Source organism: Acinonyx jubatus, chromosome B3 (assembly GCF_027475565.1).
Source record: "Acinonyx jubatus isolate Ajub_Pintada_27869175 chromosome B3, VMU_Ajub_asm_v1.0, whole genome shotgun sequence".
NCBI lineage: Eukaryota > Metazoa > Chordata > Mammalia > Carnivora > Felidae > Acinonyx > Acinonyx jubatus.
In genome coordinates, this window is record NC_069386.1 from 42,933,320 (window position 1) to 42,961,160 (window position 27,841).

General features: G+C 44.0%; 1 protein-coding gene and 1 long non-coding RNA gene across 2 annotated transcripts in view; both read left to right on the forward strand.

Moving 5' to 3' along the window:
• The window catches only part of LOC128315930 (uncharacterized), a 32,305-nt gene extending 5,950 nt beyond the window's left edge, over positions 1–26,355 (forward strand). Inside the window, exon 2 of the long non-coding RNA XR_008299141.1 lies at positions 88–26,355. This is a non-coding gene — a long non-coding RNA (uncharacterized LOC128315930). The remainder of the gene's footprint in view (positions 1–87) is intronic.
• The window catches only part of RORA (RAR related orphan receptor A), a 714,362-nt gene that overhangs the window by 130,897 nt on the left and 555,624 nt on the right, over positions 1–27,841 (forward strand). The gene's annotated exons all lie outside the window — the stretch shown is intronic.

A 27,841-nucleotide genomic window follows, 5' to 3' on the forward strand; every position in this document is an offset into this window, starting at 1 on the left:
TCATGTCTCCCCAGTGCCTATGTATCCAGATGTCCTTTTGGGATGGGACAGGACTGGTTTCTAATGACTCTGAACTGCCTTCCCTAGGCACTGGAGGCTGCGTTTTGCTGACTGTGGAAGCTCTTTGTGTGAGCTCGCAGGCTGCTGTGTGTAAGGAAGATTCGGCTCTCCCCTTGTCCCTGCGTGCCTGCCCATGTCAGTTTCTCCATCTCTGAAATGGGGATTATAACCTCTCAGGAGGCCTTTGTGGCAACAGATAATTTTGTTAAGAAAAATAAAGATTTATGGTTTTAAAATATGCACGTCTAAAATAGCTACTGGTGCTATTTGGCTGTCTTTGCCTGAATTTCTCTATGCCTGTAAGTGAGATTCAGCATTTTCTTGTGGACTGTGAATTGTTGCTACTAAATGAGCTTGTCAGTCTCTGCTAAAGAACAAAGTGTCCTTGGATTTACCCCACACTGCATTGCTTTATGCACTTACACCGGAGTGCTAAATACGGAATGTGCCCAATTCTGATTTTTCCCCAGAAGGCTGCAGCTCCAGAAGGGACACTGGTATACACAGCCACTCCCCAGAGCCACGTAGAAGCCTCGGGAGCCTTTGGACTTGGCTCTGCCGCAGACTTGCCCCCACGCGGGGCCTGGGCGGGACGCTGCCCACTAGACTTCCTTTCTCATCTGCAGAATCTCAGCTCTGGCACTCGTCCGGAAGAGCCGATCTTTGCTGCTTTAACTTCTCGTAGTTGGCATTGAATTTTTGGGCTTTTTCTTTGTGGTTTGTGACTCCTAATCCAAACCTTCTGGTTATTGTAAAATAAGCAACAGGAACAATCCAGATGCCTTTGGGGTATATCTCCTTACTCTGAGGACCAGGTCTTTGATGTGAAAGGTGGAAGTTTGCCTGACTTAAGGAGAATACTTTGTGTCCCAGGGTACTGCTGGGTGTTCATGGCCTCTCAGGGCTGCCTCCAGCGGATAAGGAGGGTACAGAAAATAACGGACCCTGGGTCCCCAGGCCCCTGACACTCTGTTGAAACAAGCATCCTTATTTGTTACCTGATTTGCCTGCAAGATTTTGCATAAGATACAAGAAAAGGGTTCTGCTGCTTAAAAAAAAAAAAGAGTGTTTAAAACCTCTAGTTCACGCACTCTGGGATTTTGTATCCTTGCACAGCCTTGGCGCGGTCTTATCTTTTTCTCCATGAAATTGGAAAATGCATTTGTCACCCGGGCCCAGCCCTCAGACTGGGTTGATATTTACACAGTTGCCAGGGTTCCTCAGACAGGTAGCCATTGACCTTGCTTCGTTGTTTGCAGTCTTTTTGTTAGTGGTTTTGTATATGGCTTCCTTTAAAATCATTAGTACATTTTATTAAGAACTCTTTCCAGAAAATAAGCCTTTAAAAGGTGTTCTCATTTAAAAAATATTTATAATAGTATCTTTTGATAAACAAATTAGTCTAATAATAGATGCTTCCTGGAAACTGCCCTGTGTGATTATCTCTGCACATCCTAGTTTTCCCTGCCCTTCAGACATGTGCAGTTATTGTCCTACCGGGCTTCTGATGGATCCCGGGACAAGCCAGTTCAGTCCCCCTCTGCAGGCTACTGGAAAAAAATCTTCTGGCAATGAGGATTTGACCATTGACTCCTCTGATCATAGCTTGATGCCCAAAGAACAAGCTGTCCTTCCATGCCCTGAATTCTCTGCTTCATTCGGTAACCTTTCTTGAATGCCTGTAATGGTTCAGGTGTTGTTCTGGGCCCTGAATTCCAGAATTCCATGGGATATGGAATATCCCATATGATTCCAACATTTCTGCCTGAATCCTGTGCGTGGAGAAATAGGGGCTTACCATTCCATAACCGGCTCACATGGCACCTCCTGTGAATTCTTCACGTAAGCAAAGGAGCACCTTTTTATGGTTTTGGACGTTCTGTGCACATCTATCTATCCATTCTCCGTCATCAGGATTATGGTAGCTGGTTGTCTATCATTGGACGCTGCCCTTGGAGGGTATCAACTGGGTCATACTGGTCATTGTATCCCCAGCATTTGGTCCATCCCCAGATGATGTCCATCTACTGGAGCTAGGAGAAACCAGGAATGCAGGTCACATTCTTGGAAAAGGAGCCTTCACTACAGTCAGACCAGCTCACACCAGCATTGTATCCCCAGCCCCAGATATCTCCTAGCTGTCCAAAAAATATTTCCTTTTACTTCCTGGTCTTTTCTGTCTGGGCTGGAAATAACTTACCCTCCTCTTTATGACATTATTTCTTTCTACTTTTAAAAATAGTTGTTTGTGGCTCATTCGATGAAGCATCCAACTCTTGATTTCGGCTCAGATCATGATCTCACAGGACGTGAGATTGAGCCCCACGTCAGCCTCTGGCCTGACAGTGCGGAACCTGCTTGGCATTCTCTATTTCCCTGTCTGTCTGCCCCTCCCCTGCTTGCTCCTGGACTCTGTCTCTCTCTTTCAAAATAAACATGAAAAAATACTTAAATAGTTGTCCGTATTTAAATGGTAGCCTCCTCTTTCCCACTGGAGTCTGAGATCCCAGAGGCTAGTCACTTGTCTCACTCACCTTCGTCTTCCTTCGAGAGCCATAGCATATACTGTGCTTGATGTGTTTTATGGGCTTGGGCACATCTTGGTTCAGAGAGCTGGTATGACTACATTGGAGGCTCTTTTCCCGAGAATGTGAGCTGCATTCCCGGGTTGTCCTATCTCTAGTAGACGGACATCATCTGCGGATGGGGCAGAGAAAAGGCTGGGCCCTGTACTGGTGACTGTTAAAAATAGATCAGCCGCCAACCACTGAAATATCTGCTACATGGGTTCTGCTGCTTTCTATCTTGTAGGCATATTTGATTAGAGTGGGTAAAAGGAAAATACCACTCCGAGGTCATTTAATGGTCTAGCTCTTCCTTCCTGTAACTGTAGGGTGAATTTCTGCCCCATAAATCTATAGGTCTTTGTGGGGGCAATAATTCTCAATATTTTGAGATCGCCTTGGGATTTGCAGAAACCTCAGTGTTTTTGTTTTCCCCTAAAGCAATAGCAGTGCGTGTCTCTTGATCATTTATCCTTAGGAGGAAAGGATAGGTCTTTTCAATGAATATTACACCATGACCTGCAAAGTTCATCAGCATGTGGCTTTCTCCTGTGCCCAAGTCCTACATGTGAGAGGCATATTCCTGGGCCATGCTGAATGGTGGTGAGGATATCGGGCCACCTGCTTCACAGGACTTGGCACTGGAGCCAGGGAAGTTCGTTGTTCTCCTCCTGAAATAATTTCTGTCCTCTGTGGCCCTGGGAGTGTGATAGACATGGTTTTCCTTTGATTTAGTGCCTCCCTGCTCAAACCCCATTTCATGGAGCTCTGCCTCTCTGTCGACTGTGAGTGAAGGATAACAGGACATAAACTACTTGTAGACGTGATGGAGCCAAAGAAAGATCGTTGCTTTCTGAGTTGGTTAGCTTCAGAGATGGCTGTCAAGTTTTCAGTCCTGATGTGAACAGTTTTGCTACGACCACTACCTCCCAGAGGTTGATGTGAAAGTACTTCACTCTAGAAAAGCCCCAAGTCCAGATGAGCGCTCTGCCTTACTGTTGACCCACCTGTCGTCACCACCGTGTCATGGAATTTCGTATGTGTGATGCACTCTCCCAGATGGGATGTCGACATCCCCACGATTGAGGTAAGCTCTGAGCATAAGAATAAAAAAAATATCAACAGCTCAGCTTGGTGGTAGAGGGAGGAATGTATTGTTTGCTTGTGTCTCCAGGCTTCGGGGATAATGTGCAGATAATCTGCCATGTGGCTTTGTGCCTACATCATTTGGTTGACTCATGTCCTTGGCAGACCCATATGTGATGCACCAGTAGTGCCATACCTTAAGTTGTGTTTGGGGAAGCTCTCGGTCCACGTTGGTCTCTAATGGCACGTCTTGTATTCATACTGAAAGAACCCAGTCACAGGAAGGGAAGCTTTACTATCTAGTGGGAATTTAAGAAACCTATCACACCTAGAAGAACATTGCCTTTTCATGTTCACTTATCCCTTGGTGAGATGATCAAGTAAATACTATGACCTTAGTCACGTGAGAGAGCTGTCAGTCATTAGTCTAACCAGGGAGTCAAAGAAAGTAACAAGAGTAGTACGTCTTTAGGAAGGCTCTAACAGAATTAAGCAGCAGTGTTCACAGCAAGTGAAAGGGGTGGATCTGGGAGCTGGGGGGGTAAATGTCCCAGTAGGTCTGCACACACTTCATTCACCTGCACAGTGCATTAACCTCCTCTGGAGTTTATCTGGAGGGAGGAGCTCTGGAGAAGCCCCTGAATCTCTAGTTTGAATTCCCTTAGCACACTGATTCCAAACCTCAGATGGTATCTGTTGACTGGAGGGGAAGGAGGTTACTAATGTGGTTAGTACTCACCATTCTGTACGCAGTGCCAGCACCTCCCAGGGCGGTTTGTGACATTCGAAATTCCACCTAAAATGTGTCCTTTTTCACTTGGCAATATGTAATCGCCTCTGATGGTAGAGATTTAAGTAACTGGAGAATGCTGTTTAAGTGAAATCTCATGGAAGACACACCCAGAGATCATTTTCATTCATATTTTTTTTCATTTCTTTTGGCAGCAATAATGCAGTATTTCTGTGTTTCATTATTATGTAGTGTTATGGGGCATATTCTTTGTGGGTTTAGATTCCAGAGTAGTGTATCTGATCTATACTTCATAAAGCAGTGTTAGCCAAGTAATTTTGCTGAAAAGCAGCCGCTTTGGCAGAAAGGGAAGAGCCTCTTATAAAAAAGAACATATTACGAAGCTGGACTGGAGTTCATTGGGACCAAGAGATGTTGGCTACCAAAGGTCTAGAGACTAAAAGTTTGCTTGATTTGATTTAAATTTCAATTTCATTTAACTTTTTTTTTTCTTTTTGGACAGTCTGTCAACCTTTAACTTAAAGTGAGTTTCATGTTTGCTTATTACCAACACATTTGATAACTTCTTCCCTGAAGGACGGTCACACTGAGCTAAACACTATAGGTGACTGTATATCGTAACCATGGAAACTATTGTCGATGACTTATTAAGCATTCTTTGTCCTGATCCCAAACAATACATCGTGTATTGTCCAAGTTCCCTGGAGGGTTGCCTTTTCCCTTATCATATAGACTGAATTTAGTCTTATTTCTATCTTGGTTTTTTTTCTATTGTTCGATGATAGTATTGGCTTCTTAAAACGTAAAAGCCAGTTTGGGGACCACCATTAAGTGGTTAGAAGTCTTTTTAAAATGTGAATCAAAGAAAATGTTACCATGTGCCATTATATTACAAGTCAAGAAAACTGAACCTGACTTTGAGTCTTTTTTTTTTTTTTCTTCTAATGAGTATGGATCCATAGAAACAGTGGTTACGTTTCTAATAATGGCTGGGTACTGGTCCTCAGCAGTCCAAGATACCATTAGACACTGAGCGAGGGTATGTTGACTCTGCTTTTCCTGATGTTTTTTTCATGTGAAGTTGCTTGTGGATCAGTAGAGAACATCAAGGGAATGTTTTCAAAAGTTTGTGTTTTTTTTTTAAGTTTGTTTATTTAGAGAGATGATGCGTGCATGAGTGCATGGGCAAGAGGAGGGGAGGGGCAGAGAAAGAGAGGGAGAGAATCCCAGGCAGGCTCCATGCTGTCAGACCAGAGTCCAACATGGGGCTGGAAGATCTGAGCTGAAAACAAGAGTCAGTGGCTTAACCAACTGAGCCGCCCAGGCACCCTTCCAGTACTCAGTTTTAAGGCTATCTGACTGAAGAAGCTGGGTGGGGCTAAATTTCTCAGTCCTCCCGAACCTCCCAGAGGGCTTTGTGGTATCCTTTGTTGGAACACCATAGGGAGGCCTGCCCCTGGGCAGAGGGAGTCTTTGTGCTTGGAGAGCCCGAGAGCCCTGGGCCTCCTTCATTCAACAAGCCCTTGAATCAGGCTCAGGCAGTGGTAGTTGTGGTGGTGCTAACGGCCGCCCATTTTGATGGCAATTTGGCAGGGAGTCAAACTTTGGCCCTAAAGCAGAGGTGGTGCAATTAGACAGCTGAGATGCATTCTCTAAACACACACTTTTAATTGATTTCAGCTTGTTCAGTTCACAAAGATAGAGCTCTGACACATAGCAGCCTTCTTAGAGAGGCTTATTTTTACTTTCCCTTTATTCAGCAGCGTAATTCAACAGCAACAGAAGCAACAATAATACAGAGCTCTAAAGAGCGCGTATTTGGCATGGCTGGGATACAAAAAGTATTATTAAGAACTAATGAGTGAGATAGTTAGATGTTAACCGGAAAAGCATTAATGAGCAGAGGAGAATTCTGGCATAAACATCTGCTTCTGAAGCAGATGTTTTGTTACCTTGTAAATCTGCTGAAGAAAAGCCTGCGTAAATGGAACAGTGGACCGTTTTAGGTAATAGGAGTGACAGAATGATATCATGAGGTTTTCAGATCCTGTTGGTGGCTCTTCTGAAACTCAGAAATGACTCTTGAGGCAGTGAATTTGGGGGGGTGGGACAGAGTGGGGGTGACAAAGGATATGAGAGAAGAATTACAGTAGGAGATCACAATGAGCAGGAGGCCAGCGATTGCTGTCTCACAGGGAGAGATTTGGGTTTCTCATTACTTAAATAGCTTGACTCCTGTCCCATCTTGTCTAGGGCTCCATAGTCATCCCCATATAGATGGATTGTGGCTGTTGTCATCTTCTTGGGCTAGAGATTTAAGATCTGTTCTGCCCCCAACAAAAATTACCTAACCTTTGGCTGACTTACTGGTAGCTTAATTTATGTAGATGACTAAATGGCTAGTAATGAGTTAATGGTCACACTTTGCAGGATTACACAATGAGTATGCTTTAGCAGCTTTCCATCCTTCATCCAAGAGTCGCTAGTTGGCAAGATTTTCAGGGATTCCCAATGGAGGGTTAGGTGTTTTTTCAGAGACTTCAAATGACCTACTCTTGGCAACTGCCCCATTCACATCTACACGAGGACAGCTTGATATGGGTTATTTTCACTCAGTATCCTAGAACAAACTTGGAGCTGGAAGGAAGCTTTAGAATCGTCTAGGTAGTCCAAAACCCTTAGAGATCCACCTGAAAAACAGAAGTTCCTAAAAATGATTCCACTAGCATCACCTGGCAGTTGGTGAAAGGGTTGGTTCCCAGAACCCAGGCTCATGTCTGGAGCTCTTTCCGCTGTGCCTCATTCTACACAGCTCCTTTGTCCTTCTCTCCCCTACTAAAGGTCAAGAATGGGGAGTTTCCTCTAGGGGGAAGAGTGCCTTCAGAGAAGACCATGGGCTTGCCCCATTTGGTGCTTTGAAAGTTAGAAGCAGGGGCTAGAACTGAAGTGAAAACCAGCCCCCAGACCGTATAGTTACGGATTGTCCTTCTGTAGCTTTCTTTATTTGTATCCGTCCTCAGAATGGTCACAGGCGTAGATATGGGGATTTTTATTTATTTTTTTTGTAACCATTAAGTTTTGGAAAGCTGACAGTGTGGTTGCTTCTGCATTGGCATAGTTGGAGCCCGCCCCTTGTCTGCTAGTGAGCTGCAGAGGAACCCAGCAAACCATCCCACCACCAGGGACCTGTAGCCTGCAGTGATTTTGTTGATGCTGGATGAGTCTACTGTCTGCCACAAAAAACACTACCTCTGAAATTTTTCAGGAGACTTTGAGTAGGGGGATCTTAGCCATTTGTGGCTGCTCTGGGAGTCTTCCATGGTGCACCATGTTTATAAGAGATAGGGGTCTCAGCTCTGCATATGTGATGATTCCTTTTTCCGTGTGTGTGTGTGTGTGTGTGTGTGTGTGTGTGTGTGTGTTCATGTAAGAAGAAGCATGAACAAAGCCATAGCTTCATGAAACGGGATGATATCCCAAGTTAGCAAGGCCTGTATTTTTCTATGGAATTCTTTCTCCTACAGAATTAAGGAGGGCCCTGGTGAAGAGTAGCCACTAATCTCTGACTTCTTCCCAGATCACAGGCATTTACTCCTAATCATGAGGGGCTTTGTATCCTCCCTAGGAGGAGCCACAAAAGCCCATGTTAACAGAATATTCTAAATTAATTCCTTCTGTTATGCTTGAGGTGCCGATTGATTTCTCTTGAAAGAAACTTTGCGTCTGTCATGTAGCTCATGGCGAGTCAGAGGCAGATTTTGTGTTACTTGAGGGGAAGTCTGTTTGACACCCCCAACGGTCCTGGGGACACAGGACGCCAGTAGAGCTTGTATTGGGCTGACATTGTGAAGGTGCTCATGAGGCTGCCATTTTGAATGGTGTCCATTGTGTTTGTGATTCATCATCTCCCTGAGAGCATTTCTTTCATGGGCATGATGATGACACAGGGAGACAGGAGATGTGAGCAGTGTTGCTGAGCCTTTGAGTTGCTCTCTTAAGTGACTCCTTCCATCATTATTTACTGCTGAGGGAAGAGGCTTCTGAAAGAATGCTTTGAAAAAAGAAAGAAATGTTTCTCTTGCTGTTGATCGTGGGTGTATTTCCTTCCTGGTGGCTTTGCTCTTCTTCAGTTTACTAGCCCCCTTGGTCTCAGCACCCAGCCGTTACCTCCCTTGATTCTCATACTGACCTCTGAGGTGTGTATTACTAACGGGTACTCGGAAGGTTGTGGAGATTCTGGAAATTACCCAAGGTAACGCTGCTAGTCAATGATACGTTACGCTTGAACTAAACTCCAACCCCTTCCCAGGCCTGTACTCTTAACACACTGTACGGGTGTGTCCCTCAACCCCTGTCACATGAAGCTTGACCTGTACTAAACTAGGTGGACATTGTAGAACAAATTGTCCTGGCCCTTGGAAGTGTGGGTTTGTTCATGCTTTTCTCGCGTGAACGACACACATGTGTACACAGACTCATGAACACACACGCATACACACGTAGATTGCTTTGCTTAGTTTCCTTGTACTGATCTTTCAAGTCTTGGCTCAGACATGACCTCCTGCAGCCGAGCTTCTTCTGTGAACCCTCCTCTTCACCCCTGCTGCTCTCTTGTGGCACTCTGCACAGCTCTGTTACAGCACTTACTATGTCCTGTTGTGTGTAGGACCTGTCCCTCTTGCCAGCATGTGCATGCCTGAAGGTCAGGGGCCTTGTCTCAGGGCCTAACCCTGAGAACTTGTGGCCCTGCAGAACTTGCTACGCTAGACCTTGCCAACTCTCTAAATGTGAACGGAATGAAGTCGATAGCGGGATATTTGAAACCTATATGGCACTGATGATACAGGTAACCTGAACTTGAGGGGGGCCCATAGCCTGTGTACTCGAGCAGGTCTAGAAACGGCCTGCTAACAGAAGACATCTGTGCCTTCCTGCTTTCCAAGCACTGTGAAAATCTCCACAAGCAAAAGGTTTGAGGAACTATAACATTTATGGCTCCCTGGCCATAAATTCACTGAAGAACACATAAAGAATGCCATTCCCACAGGGTTATGGCAAAGATTCAGTATTGCAAACATCTGCATGTGAGCAGTAAAGCTAACCTCTGGTGCGCACTGCTCGACTGTTATCGACATATATTAACATTAGTGACAATCAGATGTGATTATCTGAGATGGCATTTTATCTGCCAACTGCAGACGTATGGCTTCTAAAAACCCAATTCGCTCCCTTTCTCATATGTTGTTTTTATATGACTCAAATCACATGCAGAAAATCGTGATGAGTGTGGCTCTGCTTTTGTGTTTTGGTGAATACGGGTGTGTATAAATTTTCAGTACTTAAATTGATTTTTAGCATCCTGGTTAGACTAGGCTCTCAAAAGTTTGTTAAACAGCTAAGTAAATTGCAAAGCATTATGACTTTACATTTGAAGACACTACCGAGAGCCAGGAAAAGGGGATAGATGCTGGTACTGGCTGATAGGGTTTTTGATGTAACAGCTTTCTAATTAATTTACAAGGTTGGAGTGTATGTGTTACATGATGCATCTCGAGGTTTAAATCGCTGTCATTATCTCCTTCTTATTTAAACCAGGGTTTAGCAGAATTTTTCTGTTCAGAGCTAGATAGTAAATATTTTTGCCTTTGTGGGTCCTGGGTTCTCTGTAATAACCACTCCTCTCTGCCACTGTAAGGTGAAGGTAGAGAATACAGCAACAAATGAGTGGAGTTGTGTTCCACTAAAATTGTATTGACAGAAATAGGCAATGGGCTATAGTTTGCTAACCTCTGGTTCAAGCAAATAATACATTTTTCCAGAAGGTATTGGGAGATTTAGGAAAAAAAAAATTTAGACCTTTTGCAAATGGACCTTTCCTCTGGCTCCCGTTCTATTTGGCCAGCGTCTAAAGTGGCCAAATTAGATTTTAAGTTAAAACATAAAACTTTAAATCCAAATATGTTCTTTATGATAGCACAGTGATTCTTAATACATATTTGATTTTAGTTCATCGACTGCATTTAATGCATCTCCAGTAACAGTGACTTGTTACAGCAAAAGTTTTAAGAGGAGAGGGTGGCATTACTCTGTATTCTTTTCTCTAAATTCCCTTCTAAAACCGTATGAGCATGAACCATTGCATTGAGATAAGTAGAATTTCAGATGGGCAGAAATATATAGGTGTCAGAAAGCAAGAGCTTAGAATCAGAATTCCTTTCTGAAACCTAATGTCAGCATCACTGACACAGGGCTTTCTCCATTTCACACCAGGCCGTAGAACCTTTGAGAATGGACGTATGCTGGAACTTGCAAATATCTTACGGGTGATGGTCAGATTTCCGAATGGCAGGAGGGTTTCTGGTTTCACAGTTTGGAAAGGATTACAGAGCTAGGCGCAAGGGAAATAAGTGAGAGTATACCTTATCATACTTGTTTTTTTCTTTGTTTGAGGTTATTTTTTGTTCCTCTCCAAACGGTATGTGAGACGACCCAATTTGCATTGCACTATTCTGGGTGACTGAGGCAGTTGGCGAAACCGTGACCCAGGATAACAGCCCAAGCAAGTGGAGCCTATATAAATTATTCTTACTCCTTATTTGTTTATTTCAACGCAGTGTTTCTACCTTGTAGTTTCAAGTGGTTTTCAAGACGTCCTCACCAGTGTAGCAACTGCTGACAGCTTAACGTTAAGCCTCTAGCCCTCCCCACCCAGGTCTTGGCTGCTTAGCTTTGCAAATTAGCGAGCAGAAGTTGGGGGCAAGAGAAAAACTGTGTTAATTGTAGGAGAGGCCTGTGACCCATCTAGCGGGGAGTGCTTTGTGGAATTCTTCATAAGGTCAGAGCCAGACAGTTGTGACTTCTCACATGACCAGTTTGGGGATACAGCAGTGGGATGTTTGGAGGGGAAGATGCATGGTCCTCAGACATGCGGCTTCGGCATCACCAGCTTTTTAGAAATGCAAAGTCTCGGGCCCTGTGGCCAGGCTACTAATCAGAATCTTGGCAGGTGGGTCCAGGAATCTGATCTAAGCAGGTCTCATGCTGATGGCCCTGCCTGCGAAAGTTCAAGAAGCACTGCTTGATTCGCCAGCCAGTTAGCTCCATCTAGTACCTTTTTATGGTTCTGGAAATTGAGGGCAAATGACTTGCCCAACATGAAGCCTGGGGGTGGGGACCTGGTGGTCTGATTCCCAGGCCAGGGTCCAAGACAGTGCCAGTTTAGGTAGATGACAAAGAGGCCAAGGGCCTTAAACAGAGTGGTGACTTGGGACCAATGTCTGCACACTGTGCCATTCATGTTGTGGTGGAGAGACCTGGTCAGAGGAGAGGTGGAAGAGTTGGTGACTGCCAGCTCTCCTCCTAACCCGGGGCACCCTTTCTCCATTGAAGAGCCTGGTGACCCTGCTGTTGAACTTCCTCTTTTAAATAAACAGCTCCCTAGAGCATCCTCCGCTGAGCTTAGCAACAAGGGAGGAGGGAGTGAGGAGGGGCGGGAAGAGAAAGGCTCCCCCGTTATCATCATGTCAGTGCAATCACTGGGAATTACGGTTGAGGATTAAGAGTCACTTGGGGATAATTCAGCCAGGCTGGAGAGGGAAATACGCACCCGCGCGTGCGTGCGCGCGCGCGCGCGCACACACACACACACACACACACACACACACACACACCCCGTAAACATATTGCTAAAACTCCTGGCAGGAAACAAACAGCGCAGGAAAACAAGTATGGGCAGAACTGAAAGGGCCTGAATTTTGAATAGGTGGTATAGGCTCCAGAATGATCTGTTTCCTAAACACTTTGGGGGAAGTTGTATACACAGTGACTATAGCAGAGCAGCTGCTTCCCCAACTCTGTGCATTGCTCTGTTTCAGAACCAGCATCCCTTCTCCTCCAGGCATCTGTTCCTGAGAACACTTGAAGGTTCTGCCAAGAGGACTCAAACTGGCAATAGAATACTTGAAATGTAGAAAACGATACACACACACACACACACACACACACACACACACACACACTTCTAAAAAGACGCAGCAAGTCCCGAAGGAAAGCGTCGCCTATCTCCCGGAATCAGGTGCCTCTGCAGAAGGTCAAATACATTATCCATCTCTTGTGGTTGTCCTTGGACTGCAACAGGAGACCTCAGCCAGTTAATGTTTTGCTTTTCCCAGAGACAGTGTGGAATTGGATCACACTCTTTGGGTGTGTGCTGCCTGTACCAAGAATGTCTTTTCTCACCATGTGACGTGAATGTCCAGCCTGACGGGATTCTCCCTAAGCATGGTAAATGGAGTCTAGAAGAATCCTGTGCTTTTCCGATCAACTCTGAAAGAGCTGAATAGACCAGAGCAATCTAAAGTAGCGAGGGGAAATAATTTGTTCGCCTTCACTGAGAGTCTTGGCAGAAAATTCCACTGAGGGGCACGGCCGAGACCTCATGGGGCCAGTTTCAAGTGAGAGCTCCCTTCACCCTTCGTGTGTCTCTCACTTGAGGTTGGCTGCGAGGCAATTAATTATCTCCATGGTAGAGGCCTCCTACTACTTCTTTCTAAGCAAGTCCCAGGCCTTAAACAGGGGTTAAACCAGGAAGGAAACGGCCCCAGGCTTTCCAAGTGTAGGTGCTCTTAATACCACTCTGAGCCAAACAGAAGCAACTGTTAAAAACTGAGAACAAACTGAGGGTCGATGGGGGGTGGGAGGGAGGGAAGGGTGGGTGAGGGCTATTGAGGAGGGCACCTGTTGGGATGAGCACTGGATGTAGTATGGAAACTGATTTGACAATTTCATATTTAAAAAGTTACCTTTATGTTTATACTCTTTTTCCAGTCTTCTTCATGCTTTATGACTTGAGAGAGATCTTGTTGTTGTTTTGCGTAATGAGACTGACTTTATTTTACTTCCCGAGGAGGAGGAGTTCCAGAAGTGAGAAGGTGGGGGGAGGTGCAGGCCGAGGAGGCTTTCTCTCCCTTTCCAAATCCTCCCCGTTAGCATTAGAGCACTACAGAATCCTTTCCCAGATGGACAAATGCTGCAACAGATGTGTCAGCAGTCGTGTATTCTGGGATTATTTGGGTTTGTTTAAATTGAGCTTACCCTGCACCAAAGGATTTTGTGGAAGGAAATATGTCGTGTTTTTGGACAAGGAGAGGTTTCCAGCCTCAGATGTGAAGGGGCTGAGAGATTACCCCATTCCAGAATGCCCATGGGTATGCATGGCTCTGTCTTGGGGAGTTGCTGCTTCAAGGCCAAATAAGCTGAAAGAACACATCTCTTCTTTTCTCTGATACCTCCTGGAACTAGACGTTTCATAATCTGGATCTTTCCTCTTTGATTTTCTGCCTGGGATCTTAATAAGACCGGCACTATCCGTGAAGCTGAGGTGACCTGTTCAGATGCCCTAGGAGTTGGAGAGGGAAGCCATGTTGGGCTTCAGGGAAGGGACACACGTCCTGTCTGCCCATTGTGGAGGTACAGAGAAGGGACCCTCCAGGGAACAGTCAGGCACCGCCCTCAGCCGCCAGACACAGCTTCCACAGCAATTCCACACTTTTTTGAGAAGGATGCTTTTGTGGTCTCAGATGCTGGCTTCATGTGGAAAGCTGACAAGGAAGGTTTTGTTGCGCATGGGGCGCTGCAGATCTGGAACACCGTGGAAGTCAGGAGCTCTTGGATCCAAACCTGGTTCTGGGATTCTCTGTGTCCTCTTTAAAGGGCTCATACAGCCTTTCTCTGCCTCCCTTTCCCCATCAATGAGGTTGGATTAGAATTAGATGCTTCTTAAGTATCTGCTAATGACAACACTCCAATTTTTTGAGTCTGTACTAAACTAACCAAGTACAGTGTGTGTATTCTACCTTCTCCTAGGATTTGAGAATGTCTTAGCCAAAAGAAACCTAAAGAAATAATTGATGGACAGGGCATCTGGGTGGTTCAGTTGGTTAAGCATTGGACTCTTGATTTTGGGTCAGGTCATGATCTCAGGGTCTTGAGATCGGGCCCCCCATCAGGCTGAGCATGGAGCCTGCTTAAGATGCTTGCTCGCTCTCTCTCTCTCTCTCTCTCTCTCTCTCAAAAATACATATTTTTTAAAATTGATGGAGATTTCCCTATAAAGGTAAAGATTTACACAGAAATCCTATTGTTAACTCTTTCCTGCAAAAGCAACCCAATGGACATTTGCCCTTCAATCTTGATGAGGAACTGGAAAGATCTTAATTACTACTAAGAAGCACAGTACATTACAGAATTGTTTCACATATGATCCTCAAAGCAAACCTGTGAAGTGCTGTGTGTTATATCCACGTTTTGGAAATGATGAGTAAATGGTAAAGCTAAAACCTAAATAGGGTTCTTCTGTCTTCCAGTTTTCTAGAATTCTGGTTAATATTCCTAGTGCTAATTCTAACTAATTGATGATAAATCCTGGTTGCTCTGCTAATTGAGTAAGTTTTTAGCACCTGCTATGGAGCCCCCCTCCACCCCCTGCTCAGTTTTCTTTGGAAAGTAAAATATAACCAAGGCAAGATACATATGCTGAGAAATGATTAATAAGACCAGTTTATATTCAGCATCTCCAAATATATATATATATATATATATATATTTTAGTCCCAAACTTGTAAATAATTTTATAAATGAGTCACTCTCTTGCCTTTTTATAAGCTGTATCTAGTTCATTTCCCTCTTCCAAATATAAACCCCTAAAGGCTCAGCGTACTCTTATTTTTCAGGCAATAAGGAACAGACAAAGTTAGCCTTTTCAGGTATTTTCATGTAGTCAGGGAAGCTCGCCAAGGGAGTGAGGATAAGATGGCCCAGTGCCCTTGGGCCTTTAGAAAACGTCTCATGGGGGCAAATGCTTTGATTCCCAGCAGTGCAGGAGGTAACAGATGTGAGGCTCTCCAGGTGCTTACCAGAAATATGTATCTACTGTGGGACAGAACAAGGTACTTTGAAGATTGGAGAATTTGTCGGCCCTGTGACTGTTCACTTTATTGCTTTCTTCCTGTGCAAAATGTCTCCGGACCCAGAGGGAGAGGCACCAGCCAGACAGTGAGTCAAATGACAAGTTGACAAAATGGTTGTAATTCTAGAAGCTGCAGTCCCATCCCACTCTTTTTATGTAGGGATGGGATGAAGCCAAAATCTGAAACAGCTCCCAGGAGAGCAAAAAGATATTGTTACTAATGGTTGGACTGACCTGAATTCTTTCCACATTTATTTATGCCAACCATCGGAATAAACATCTGAATCACATCCACATTAACACCCATATCTAGTGAGGGTGTTCTTATTAAGAGAGCGCGTCAGCCAAGCCTCACAACATGCCCTGTGCCCACCGTGTGCAGGACAAGCAATTGATATCATGGTAGAAAGGCCTTAGAGTGACACCACAAATATCTCTGCTCCTTATCCAGAGATTTCATGACACCAGGCACAAGATGGGACAGCAGAATTTGATGCCACATTTGAGCCAGATACTTTATGTTAAGGGAAGATTCGTGCAGGTTTAGACATGGTATCTGTTTGTGTCCATTCATTCTTCTGCTAAACAAATGGTTACAGAACACCTGCTACTATCCGTTATTGTACTAGAATCTACAGAGGGCGCAATGGCACCTGGTCCTGGCTTCCACTTTCTTACTCTTGGGTAAGAAAACAACGACTTTAAAACGCCAGCGACAGGTCCTGAGATGTAGGTAACAGGTGTTGAAGGGAGTAGGGTATGAGTCCTGTATCTTTTCATGGAGACAGAGTATCAGGAAGAAGCGGGGATAGAGGTGCAGGTTAAGCTAAAGGTGAATACAGGTGAACCAGGTGAAATTTGCACGGAGTCCACAGGGAGAGAAGTAGAAGTTGCAATCGAGTGAAGGCGTACAAAGCCCTGGGAGGTAAGAGAGAGGGAAGTTGTGAATCACTACCGGCTTCCAGGCCTGCTGGTGATGTGGCAGAGTGGACCAGTGCCCTCCTACTCGCCTGTGCCGTATCCTGGACCTCACCGATCCTTACTGTCTGCTGGTCACGTGCCATCCTCTTGCTACACATGATTTGCATACTCCTCCTCCCCCTGCTAGGAATATTACTGTCTCGCCACCACCATCCAGAGCGTCCAGGCCGGAAGGAGTGAAGCTTGTGGAACCTGATAGTCCGTTTTGTCTTGTGTCTCCCTGTCTCAGCTCCCTGCCAGCTCTGTGAGGACAAAGAGCAGGATTATTCTTCAGGTACCACTGCACTGCCTGTGACGGAGCAGGCCCGTGGTACGTTCTCTGGAAACACCGCTAGCTCAGATGCTACTCTATCACACATTGTCCCCTTCCATCCTTGTCTTAAGAGTTTAGAAGGCGTTCAATGTCCAGTGACTTGTGGACATACGCACTTGTTGCCTAATTCTTCTGAAACCGGGTAGGTGACCTAGTAGGGATGGACTGGTTGATGGTATGAGAGACGTAGTGACTATTAAGAGACCCTTGAAATCCTCGTAGTTGGTTTTGCAAGTGAGGTCGTTAATGCTCAAGAGGGAGAGAGCCTACCCTGCCGCCAGAGATAGAAAGTCAGGCTTATGTTGTGGAAAAAGTTCTCCAAACTAGATGAACCATGTGGAGCTGCGTCAAAGATCTGCTAATGAATTCAGTCATCTACATCTCTTTAAATGATATATTAACGTATTTCAGGTTTACTGCTTTTTTTAAGTGAGTGCTTTTTAAGTAATTTGAAGACAATGTGTCAGTGAATTGGTACTATCATTTCTGATGCTCACACTATTTAAAATCTTCAAGGGTAGGGTTTTAAGAGAGTATGGATTACAGTATTTTTTTTTACTGGTTAGGAGGAGGGTAATAATAAATCTGTAATTGGTTAATAAGGGGATCGTGGACAAGTGGTGCCAGTAAGTCAGAGTGGGAAGTGTGTGGGCTAATTCAATCTCCTATACCTACCACTTAGGGAAGTGTGGGTGAGTTAGTCTCCTGTACTCTGGGTTTTCTTGTTCATTAAATGAGGAAAACACAGCTTTCCTTTTAGAGGTGTTGTAAGGTTTAACAGAAGTAGTTCATAAAGAATAATCAGTTCATTGCCCAACCTGTGGTAGGCATTTAAGCCCCTAATTCTATGAGATACGTGAAAACCCCATGCCTTTCTTCCACTTATCCCCAAGTAGGATATGCCCTGGTTGTGGCAAGGTCTCTGGCCATAAATGGAGCATAAAAACTTGGCCACCGAACTCAGAAAGATGTGGATTGAAATGTTGGCTTTAACACGATCACTTTGACTTCTGCAATTTTACTTTGTGTGTAATTTTTTTCCTCTATAAAATGGGGAACATGATACTATCTACCTAGGAGGGTTATTATTGGGACTGAGTGAGAGAAGCTGTTCAAAGCCCTTAACGTGGATTTGGTGCACAATAAATACTCAACAGATGCTAGTTATCATTAGCTACCTATTACCCAGTGTTGCTTTACTAGGAAGTGGGTATCAGGCTCCCCCTGGCACAAGAGAGCTTGCTCTGTTCACTGAAGCTTGCTCTGCAAGTAAGGTTGCAGTCCAGTATTACTGAGGATGTGAAAGCCACTCTGTGGGGGACAGAAGCAGGAACCGTTGCTGTACTCTTTCCCAGTCCAGAGGCACTCAGGTAAGAGGCCAGATCTGCATGGGAAGGTACAGAAATGGAAGAAGTACCCACATAGGGCACCATAAAAGGAGGTTAAGGAAAGCAGAGATTGCTCTATAGGAGTAGGATTGGAGGCTTCCGAGGAATTCTGGGCATTTATTTTTATTCCAGAGACCCAGTAGCACATAGAAGTTAAGAAAGCACATTATTGAAAAGGAGATTTCTTTGGAAGACCTGCATCTTTCTTAGATAAACACAGAGAGAAACGTTGACAGAAGGCACGTAGCTGGCAGTGCACTTCCCAGGGCAGGCTTCTCTTTTCGGGTGCCGGAGCCACCCAACACAGAGGTGATCATGACTTCTTAGCACGGTGAATCAGGCAGTATGGGCAAACAGTTTCTGCCTCCCGGAGCCCCTAACACTTGCTAGGTACAGGCAGTCTAGACTGAAGGAAATGATTGAGACTTCAAGATACAGTCGTTTACCTGGGGACACATGTAGAAAGATAATAAATAACAGCTGGCCAAATGCAGAATCCTTCACTTTCTTCAAACACCGTCTTTTTCATTAGGAATCTGAATCTGCTAGATGGTCCATAGAGTGCAGTCCTTCTAAAATGATTTCTTACTCTCCCCCTGTCTCTCTCTCTCTCACCCCTCCCCACTTAAAAAAAATAGATCCCCCTTGCTCACACCTGGTATCATCTACAATTAAAGATCACTTGAGCTGCTGACAATGTCCCAAGCTGTTCTTTAAGACGAACTCACTCCACTTAGCAGTGCCCTGTGCCTGCTGATCCCACTGCAGTGTTCTCTCCGTTGAAGGCATTGCCTCAACAAAATCTGTTTTAGAGTTTTCTTTGCTTCTCCATGCTGAATTACAGTCACAGTCAATGGCCCACTTGTGTGTAGTTCAAGAAGCAATTAAGGGCTCTTTTCTTCGAGCAAGCAAGGGAGGGGGTAGAGTGAAAAATGATCATTACTCTGATGAGCCCTCTGCGTAGCTGAACAGTTCACAGATCTTTGATAGCATGAGTCCCCCCACATTTAAACCCATCTCCGTAACTGCCTTCTGCAGCCTCTCTTGCTGTCAGAGACACTTGAGGGCGGGTCAAGGACTCACATGTCCTAAGGTCGGAAGAGCCCAGTCCGACTTAGGGTTCTGATTAAATACGGTTGTACCAGCTGTACAGAAATCCACAGCCGGATGATGGTGTCTTTGGAAATTAAAAAGTGGAAACCTGGGAGACCTCCTAAGTAACGTGGCAGTCTCCATCATAAGCCTTTTGTTTTATTCAGGGGGATTTATTATAATAAACGTGGTAGTCTTACCTATCTATGCTCTTCTACGTGAGTTGTGTCCATCTTTAGCTTGTATGTCGGTGGAGGGCAGAGACTGCTCTCTCTTTGACCATCCTGGTCTAAAGACAGAAGCTGCTCAAACGTTTTTGTTAAGATGATCCCTGGGTACCCTCCTTGATGTTTCTCAGTAAATATCTGCTCTGTGTGGAGCAGTAAGCTTGGCTCGGGTGGGAGGGGGGAGAGACCAGCCATTGCAAGTCAGTGGCTCTCAAAGAGAGGGCCCCTCAACCACATCATTAGCCTCACTTAGGAATGTGTTGGAAATGAGTGCTCTTTTGGCCTTACTCTCAGAAACTCTGGAGGTCAGGTCCAGCAATTGGTGCTTACCTAAGCCTTCTAGCACATTCTGACATGTGCTCATGTTTGAGAAAGAGTGGTCTAATAAATTCCTCCTGGCCCTCTGGCACCTCCACAGACCCTGTTTGATGAAGAGGAGAACCCTTCCTCTTATAAGATGAGGATAAGCTTTAACACAGCCTCCCAGCTTCCTCCACAGGGTGACAATGTGGCTACTTGCCACCATCGGAGGTTTGAGGACTGCCTGGCAGCTCAAGGAGCCAAGGAGCTTGACACAACTACGTGATGTGCTATTTGACCATGCTTGCCTTGAAGAGAATGTCTTCGTTACTGGGTATGCATGTTGAGTTACAGAAGGGCACTGCTTGTTGCTCAAAATCGAAGCAGCTATGGCATGAAGAGAAGTTTAGATGTGAAAGACTTGGGGTCAAGGCGTAGGTCTTGTGGAGAAGCTTTGGGACTTTGGGAAAATCCATTAACCTTGCTAAACTTAGATGGACCTGAGTTTCCCCATCTTAAAAACAGAGTTAATTATATCTGCCCTATCTGCTTCATAGGACGTTCTGCTCAATGGAGATAGGGGTCAGGATGGGATTTTGCCCAAACTCACTTCTCTACTCAGATTTTTGGATGAAGGTGCCCTACCGACACAAAAAGCTCAGTGGGGATAAAGTATTTTTAATGTATTAATCTGATGCATTTACATACATGTGTGTGTACAAGTGCACACACGCTGTGTTGCTTCTCTAGTGAAGGATAATAAAACATAAGGCAGAGTTATGTCAGCCTGAGTGAAGCCTTCCATCTCCACCTTGTGGTCAGACTCTATGTCCAGTCACCCCACCAGTCCAGGCACGAGCAGCTAGGACCCCAAGCATGACTAAAGTCTGGGTGTCATGACCACACACAAGCAGGGACCTAAGTTGAGCCTGCCCACTACAAGTGCCAGAATGAGTGTGGGTGGTTGAGAGTCTAGCAGGCTGCATGAGAGGACAGCAGTTCTGTGCATTGTGACCATGGCCCAGAGATGGCCAGGCTCCAACCAGTGCATTGCGCATGTTCCCTCCCATGGGAGGACCTAGCAAGGAGTAGACTGTAGAGATGCATGTCTGAAGCAACCCCTACAAGATTCCCCTCAAACATGAGCATGCTCAAACTCTACACTCCAGGGTAGGAGTTCTCCTTCCCTAAAGTGCAAACACTGGAAGAAAATAGGAGTTTTCTTCTTCCTCATTAGCTAAGCACTCACTCTGAAAATGTTAACAGTTTATATGTGTGAGATGTTATATTCAGTATTTCTTTGCTCTAGTCCCCCAGTGCCATGACAATCACCGGGCCCCGAGGACTCTCATTGTCAGGTTTGTCTCTTCTCTGCCTAGTGGGCAGGGATGGGGCTTGGTGACAGAGGTAGGCAGCAAGCTAGCTCAGCTTGGTTGGGCCCATGGTGCTAAGCCAGTTCTGAGGGAGTAGGCAGAAAGGAAAATGGTGTGGAAAGATGGAGGCCAAGAGGAAATTTAAGTCCTCAAATAGGAAGAGGCATGTATCAAAACAAGATGAGAGGGGGCTTATGGGTGAGTGCTTTGAACAGTGGCTGGTATTTGTGATTTGCTTCACACGCTCAGGACTGTTGAATGGATGCATTTGCTAGGTCTAAAATGCTAGGGATGAACGAATTTTGGCTTGACCTGGTAGCACATCAGAAACCTAATCCCACCGCTAGGTAAGACCTGATTGTGTATTGATGCTACCCTGTCCTCTTCCTGCTTCTCAGCCTGCAGACTGTAGCCACCCAAGGCTGTGTGTGCGCCTGGTCCCCACAACTGCCCTTCTGCTTAAACCGTGGTGGTCTACCACCTGCCAGGGCTGGGGCCCTTCCTCACCCCAGCACACCTGAGCAAGATCCTGAGAGCCCTGTCCCATAAACCTGCTCTCTCATTGTACATTCCATTTTTATAACTTCTACAGTGCCAAAACTTGCCCAATAATATCCATAATCATTGACTGGACTCACTCGTTACTCTCTTCCATCTGTCAGGTAGGACTCGAGGTATTCTGAGTATGGCAGCTGCATACGGTTGTGCAGGTTGTATCTGGACAACTTGGGAGGGTGCTTTCTGGATGGTGGCCTATGTATGTAATGTGTAAACACACCTGGTAGCCCTGAGTTCCATGGACAGGATGTGATTTTGTCATCCTTTTTTGCATATTGTAATTTAGACTGACAAATTTAACTTTGCTGCTCCACAGCTCCTTGCAATGATTGGGCTCTTGGGGTAAAAATGAGGTAAGATTAAGTTCAGACATAGGTTTTTAGGTCAGCAACTAAGTCTGGATGGAATTAATAATGGCAATCATTATTCGCCCACCTCCCTTGTCACTACTAACACTTCCTGAGCACCTGTTACATGCCAGGCACATGCACGGTTGAAGGACATCCCAAGACTTTCTCTAACTGCAACATGGCAGAACCATCACTTCTTCGTAAATCCAAAGTGACATGTTACACAAAGATGAAATCTATGAAGCAGCTCCCTTAGAGGTGATCTTGAGGAATAGACTCTCAGGCCTGCTACCTGAGGATGTTAACGTCTGATAAGCGAAAGCTTCCTCACCCCAAATTCCTAAGGTCCCCAAACTTTGTCAGTTTATTGTGTCTTGGTTAGTAATTTTTTTACCCCCTAGACCGAGAAAAATACCTAGAAGTTCATTTATGTGTAGCTAGTTTCAAAAAACTGGATACTCATAGTCTGCTCCCTGACATAGGTCACTGTGTGACCCTGGAAATGTAAAAATAGCCTGTGGCTTTCCTGTGAATTTGCTACAGCACACAGTCTGGGAACCATGACCTTAACCACATATGAGGCAAAGAGGATAGAACTTAAACACTTGAGTCTGCCAGGAGTCTGCCACCAGCAGGTCACTTTGCCTTGGAATAGTCCAGTAAAACAATGAAAATTTTTACCCAGTCGTTTGGAAGGGAAGGCAAGTTGGAGAAAGATGATGATTTTGATAAATTGTAAGGAACTGGTAGACATAGTTTCCTTAACAAGCATTTCAATATCAGGATCACTTTTGGGCCAAAAGACAGTTGCTGGCCAAGAATCCCTTTGGACCTATTGGCAGATGTGCTTCCTGTAGTTTAGCTTAGAAGCACTAGTTTCTTTCTGGAATGACAGAATCATTGCCCATGTCCTGAGTACTTTTGAGTCTGTGTCACTCAGTGGACCTTTGGCTACTTCAGGGCAGGGACTGGTATAGATTAGGTGTTTAATGCATGTTTTTGAAATATGTAACGCTTTTATAGATGACTTGTGAATATTTTTATTCCTCAAGTAGTTTCTCTAATGAACATAGCTTTGTCATTCTTTGGTCTTTTTTTTTGTTTTGTTTTAGGTTTGCAGTCAAAAGGTAGCATGAATACATCAAGCAGTGCAGCTAAGTATGCATTTAAAGGCATAGGCTTATCCTTTCGAGAGTTGCCAGAGAGAAGGGAGATCAAAGTGTATTGGTGTGGCTGTGGAGATCCTGGTAGACCTTTCTTTGCTCCTCATGATAATAGCAAGCACACCATTCTCAACATGTACATGGACTCCATTCCGTAGGTGGCCATTGGAGCCTTAACGCCATTCCACATTTTATGGTTAAGTTCAGTTATGAGCAGTAAGGCAAAGTTTTCGTGGCAGGAAACCAAGAAACAGTATCTTATGTTCTTTGAAACGGAATGCTTGATATTCTGGAAAATGAATGAGTCATATACCATTGAAATTCAGCATTGAACTCGGCAATGGTTGGCATTTGTGCTGGGACAAACACAGTGGGGAAATTGAGGAGCTCCAGAAAAACCCAGTAGTTTTGTTTTGTTTTTTTCCTTTAAAGTAGGTCTACCATGGAATGCCTGTCCCTAATCTAATGACGGGTAAAGCATAATTATATTGATATAGGACATAGCTTGAAGAGGCAACACAGTTTCTGTTTAATATTTACTTTAAGGGAGTACCTGGTAAACTGAGATGAGAACTTCAGTTCTGGAAATTTTTTGACTTTCTCCACAAGTCCCTTTCTCTTTATCCCCTAGGCCAATGTCGTCAAAACTCCCTTGGGTTGAGGCGAGTCGCTGCAATATAAGCAGTGGTGCTCTTTCCAGGCAGTTCATTCCATTTGACATATTTGAACCACTGAGCAATGAGTGATAGCGCTACAAGGAAGTCAGCCCAGACAACCTTTAATAACCATTCCAACACTGAGAGAGTCCATGCTTTCAAGATGTGAGCTGCTAATAATCCCACAGGGTCATTGAGTGTCTTGGTTTTAAATAAAACAGGAGCAGTAAGGAAGCTTGTTGTGACAAATAGTACACCTGCTCGCTGCCCTCTACCTTGCCTCACAATCAAACAAAAGCCCTTTAGCATAGGAATCTCAACAAGCTGCTCAGAGGAGCCATTTATAGCACAGAAGTAAGAGAGCAGAGAGCATTTCCAGGCTTTTGCCAGTTGTAGTTCAAAGCAGACGTGGACTTTCTGCTCTAGCTTAACTTCTTTTCTGCTGAGAGGTAAGAAAAGGTGCATATGATGGTGGTAAGGAGGGGATAGGAAGCCACACCTTTGGGGTTTTTTTGTTTCTTTTTAGGAAGCCACACCTTTGTAAAAGTCTTTTCTTCGTTTGTTACAAACCACATTGGGTCTGCCCAGACCTAAATTCCTGGAACTCACTTTTCCTGGAACTCTGATGAAATGCAAACACTGACTTTGAACAGTTACTCCAACACTTTTACTGTGCCCCATGCCCGGATCGTTCTGAGTACTAACTCATTTAATCCTCAAAAACAGGATTAGAATCAACGAGAAAGATACTGTAAGTGTGATCTCTCATTCGTTCATAGGATTTTATGGTTGCCTGAGATACCTATCTTGATCCTCCAAGAGTTCACAAAAATAATGTTTCCATTGGGGGTGGGGGGTGGGGCGCTAGGCTTTATAAAGTAGAAACTATTTATTTAAAAAAAATCCTGCAAACAGTATAGCTTACATTAACATTTTTTTAAGTCAAAATATGCAGAGGAAAGACCCCACCTGATACAGAACTCCAGTTGGGTTCTTTTTTTTTTTTTAATGTTTATTTATTATTGAGAGACACAGAGACACAGAGCATGAGAGGGGGAGACAGAATCCAAAGCAGGCTCCAGGCTCTGAGCTGTCAGCACAGAGCCCAACATGAGGCTCGAATTCACAAAGGCGAGATCATGACCTGAGCCAAAGTTGGATGCCCAACTGACTGAGCCACCCAGGTACCCCTGTTGGGTTCTTTTAAGGTTCAATTTTTTGTTTTTGTTAAATGGTAGACATTTTAGGATAAACTTACTTGAAGGTCATAGATGTATGTAGTTCTTGGGACAGATAATCTCTCCATTCAGCACTTAAAATTACAATCTTTCTACTATACTGATTCTTAGAGGAGCTTGAGATACAGAAATGTGGGTGAATGTGCTTTTTCCACTCAGAATATTACTCAATGTTGTAAGATCATAACATAAAAATAGAAAGTTACTACCGTATTTTTTGTAGGCTTATCACTGCCAATGTCCATGGAGGGGACTGAGAGAAGGGGGCAGGTTGCAGGTAATACTATCTTTTCATGAAAGAAAGAAATGGAAATGTTTTGGCTTCCTTTCAGTAACATATCATTTGTAACGTCTTCCCCTCATTTACAATCATGTCCATTTATAAACAGTAATTTGCTCTTACCAACTTGTACTGTAGTTAGAGTTCTGTTGGGAGTAATTGGTGTTCTTTATCTGTGACATCATGAGCATTTAAAAAACTATAATTATAAATATCCTCTTGGGTAAAAAAAAAATAGTAAAAAGAAGGACTTGAAGAATCTGTGTAGAGACTGTTTCTTACTGCTTTGTCTGAGTGTCCTGCCCCCACCCTAATCTCTGTGAATTGAGATACCTCCAAATTCTTCAAAACTCAGTGTGGATGTTGCCTAATACAAATCTCAGAAAATGTTACTGTTTAGAGAACAGCATTTAATAATAGTATTTCTTTACATCTAAAATAACTTGTTGCTGTTAATGTTGATCTTCCAATTCTGAAGTCCCAAGAATAAGCTTGGATTCCTTTGTCTAACACAGTGAATTGTGGGTTTTGGGCTGGGCTTCCTCCCTCTTCTTTTTTTTTTTTTTTTTTTTTTGCTTTATCCAAGGATAGACCAATGGAATCAAGGTTTATATTTCTCTGAATGGTTTGAATTAGAAACAACTGGTCCTAGTGATACTGATGAGTGGTAGGAGACTCAAGCATAAAGTAGTTGGAGGAAAAGGACCAATCTATCAAAGACAAACTTCAGTTTCCTAAAACATGCAGTTACAGAGAGGCATTTCGACAGAGGGGAGACCAGTAGATTACTAATGGGGTATTTAGAGAGGAAGGAGCACAAGTAGAGTGTAATCTCAATATATAAACCGCTTATGTTCTTAAAGTCCAATTTGTACCCAGTATTTTTTTTTTTTTGTAACTCAGAATGTATTTCCCCATGGAACTATATTTTGCATGCTTTTGGGCTCCCTGGCCAGCTTATGAAAATCTATGTCAAGCATAATGTAGTAATGTGGTTTTTTAGAAAGAACACAGAATTAGGTATCATATGGCCCTGGGTTTGAGTCCAAACTTTAGCACTTACTCGTTGGTTTGGCCCTAGGCAGGTCACTGAAGCTTTCTGTGCTTCAGTTTGTTCATACCCAACATTCACATGCTGAGAACCAGTGTTTGATAGAGACTAGACGTTCAATGAATGTTTCCTGGTTGAATGAACAAAGGAATAAGCACTTTTTTTCTGTGGGGAAAAATATGTACAAGGGATGAGAACTTCTACAGTCTCTGCTGCCTCATGGTGGAGATTTGAGGCCAGAATCTACAGAAATGGAGACTTCTTACGAAGCCTTTCGTGACCATTTACATGGTGTCGGGTTTACTCTGAAGCACCTGGCGGCTGGATGTCTACTTGCAGCAGCTTCAGAGGCAAGGCCAAGGCTTCAGGAACACCTTTACAGGCTCCTTTACATCGAGCAGGCACATCGCACATCAAAGGGCGTGGTGGCCATTTGTATGTTTGATTCACACACAAGCTACATCTTAGCAAATCAAGAACTTTGTGTACACATTTACCCCTGTGAAATGTAACAAAGGGCTTAAAAAAGTTGTTTATTCGAAAATATATTACCTATATTTTGATTGGCCCAGAGGAGGTAGGTTAATACATTTAAAATAATGAGAAGGAAAAAAATAAGCATAAAAAAAGGAAATGCATCGCGTTATTCCCAGAAGGGAGCAAAAAGACACAAGGTACTACAGACTTGGAGGCAGTTGTGTTCTGATTTGGGGAATGGACTTAAGTTTATTTTAACAGACCCCTGCTTTTCTAATTACAGTCAGTTCTCAAACAGATGGGTAAGAGCAGTTGTGAATCTATCTTCTATTTCAGTAGGCATACCTTCTGAAAAATCCTTAAAATTTCAAGAGGAACTATTCTTCTTCATCATCTTTTTTTTTTCTTAAGCAATTGCTGTATTTTGAGCTCCAAGGGCTGACAGCTGTTCTAGTTTTGCTTGGGGACTTTTTCACAATGTGGATTAATCAATGTTATGAACTGGGTCCATGGGGTTTTGGGAATGTAATTGGTTTCAGATGACACTTTGCTAGTCAATCTGTGAAACAGCCGAATGTTGACACAGCTGAACAATTCCAGCTGTTTCCACTCGCCCCTTCCTCTTTCCCTGGACGCTACATCCTTTGCCTTTATTTTTGCCGGCTCTATCTCATTGTGACTTTGCTAAACTAATTTGTTATCCTTTTTGAAATTTCTGCGTGGCTCCCCATTTATTACATCCTCCACTCAGTTTTATTTTGCACAACGTTTTTTTCTTGGCTTGCATAGTTCTTCAGGATATTGTGGTTTTACCATGTCAGTTCTCTTTCTTATGTGGTGATCACCTAGGCTGTTTATTTAAGGGCACACAGTAACAAATTTGGGTTTTACACAAGTGCTTGGAGTCCTTGAATATTTGGTTTCACAACTGCTCGATTAACATTTTTATTTTTTTAATTACCAGAGG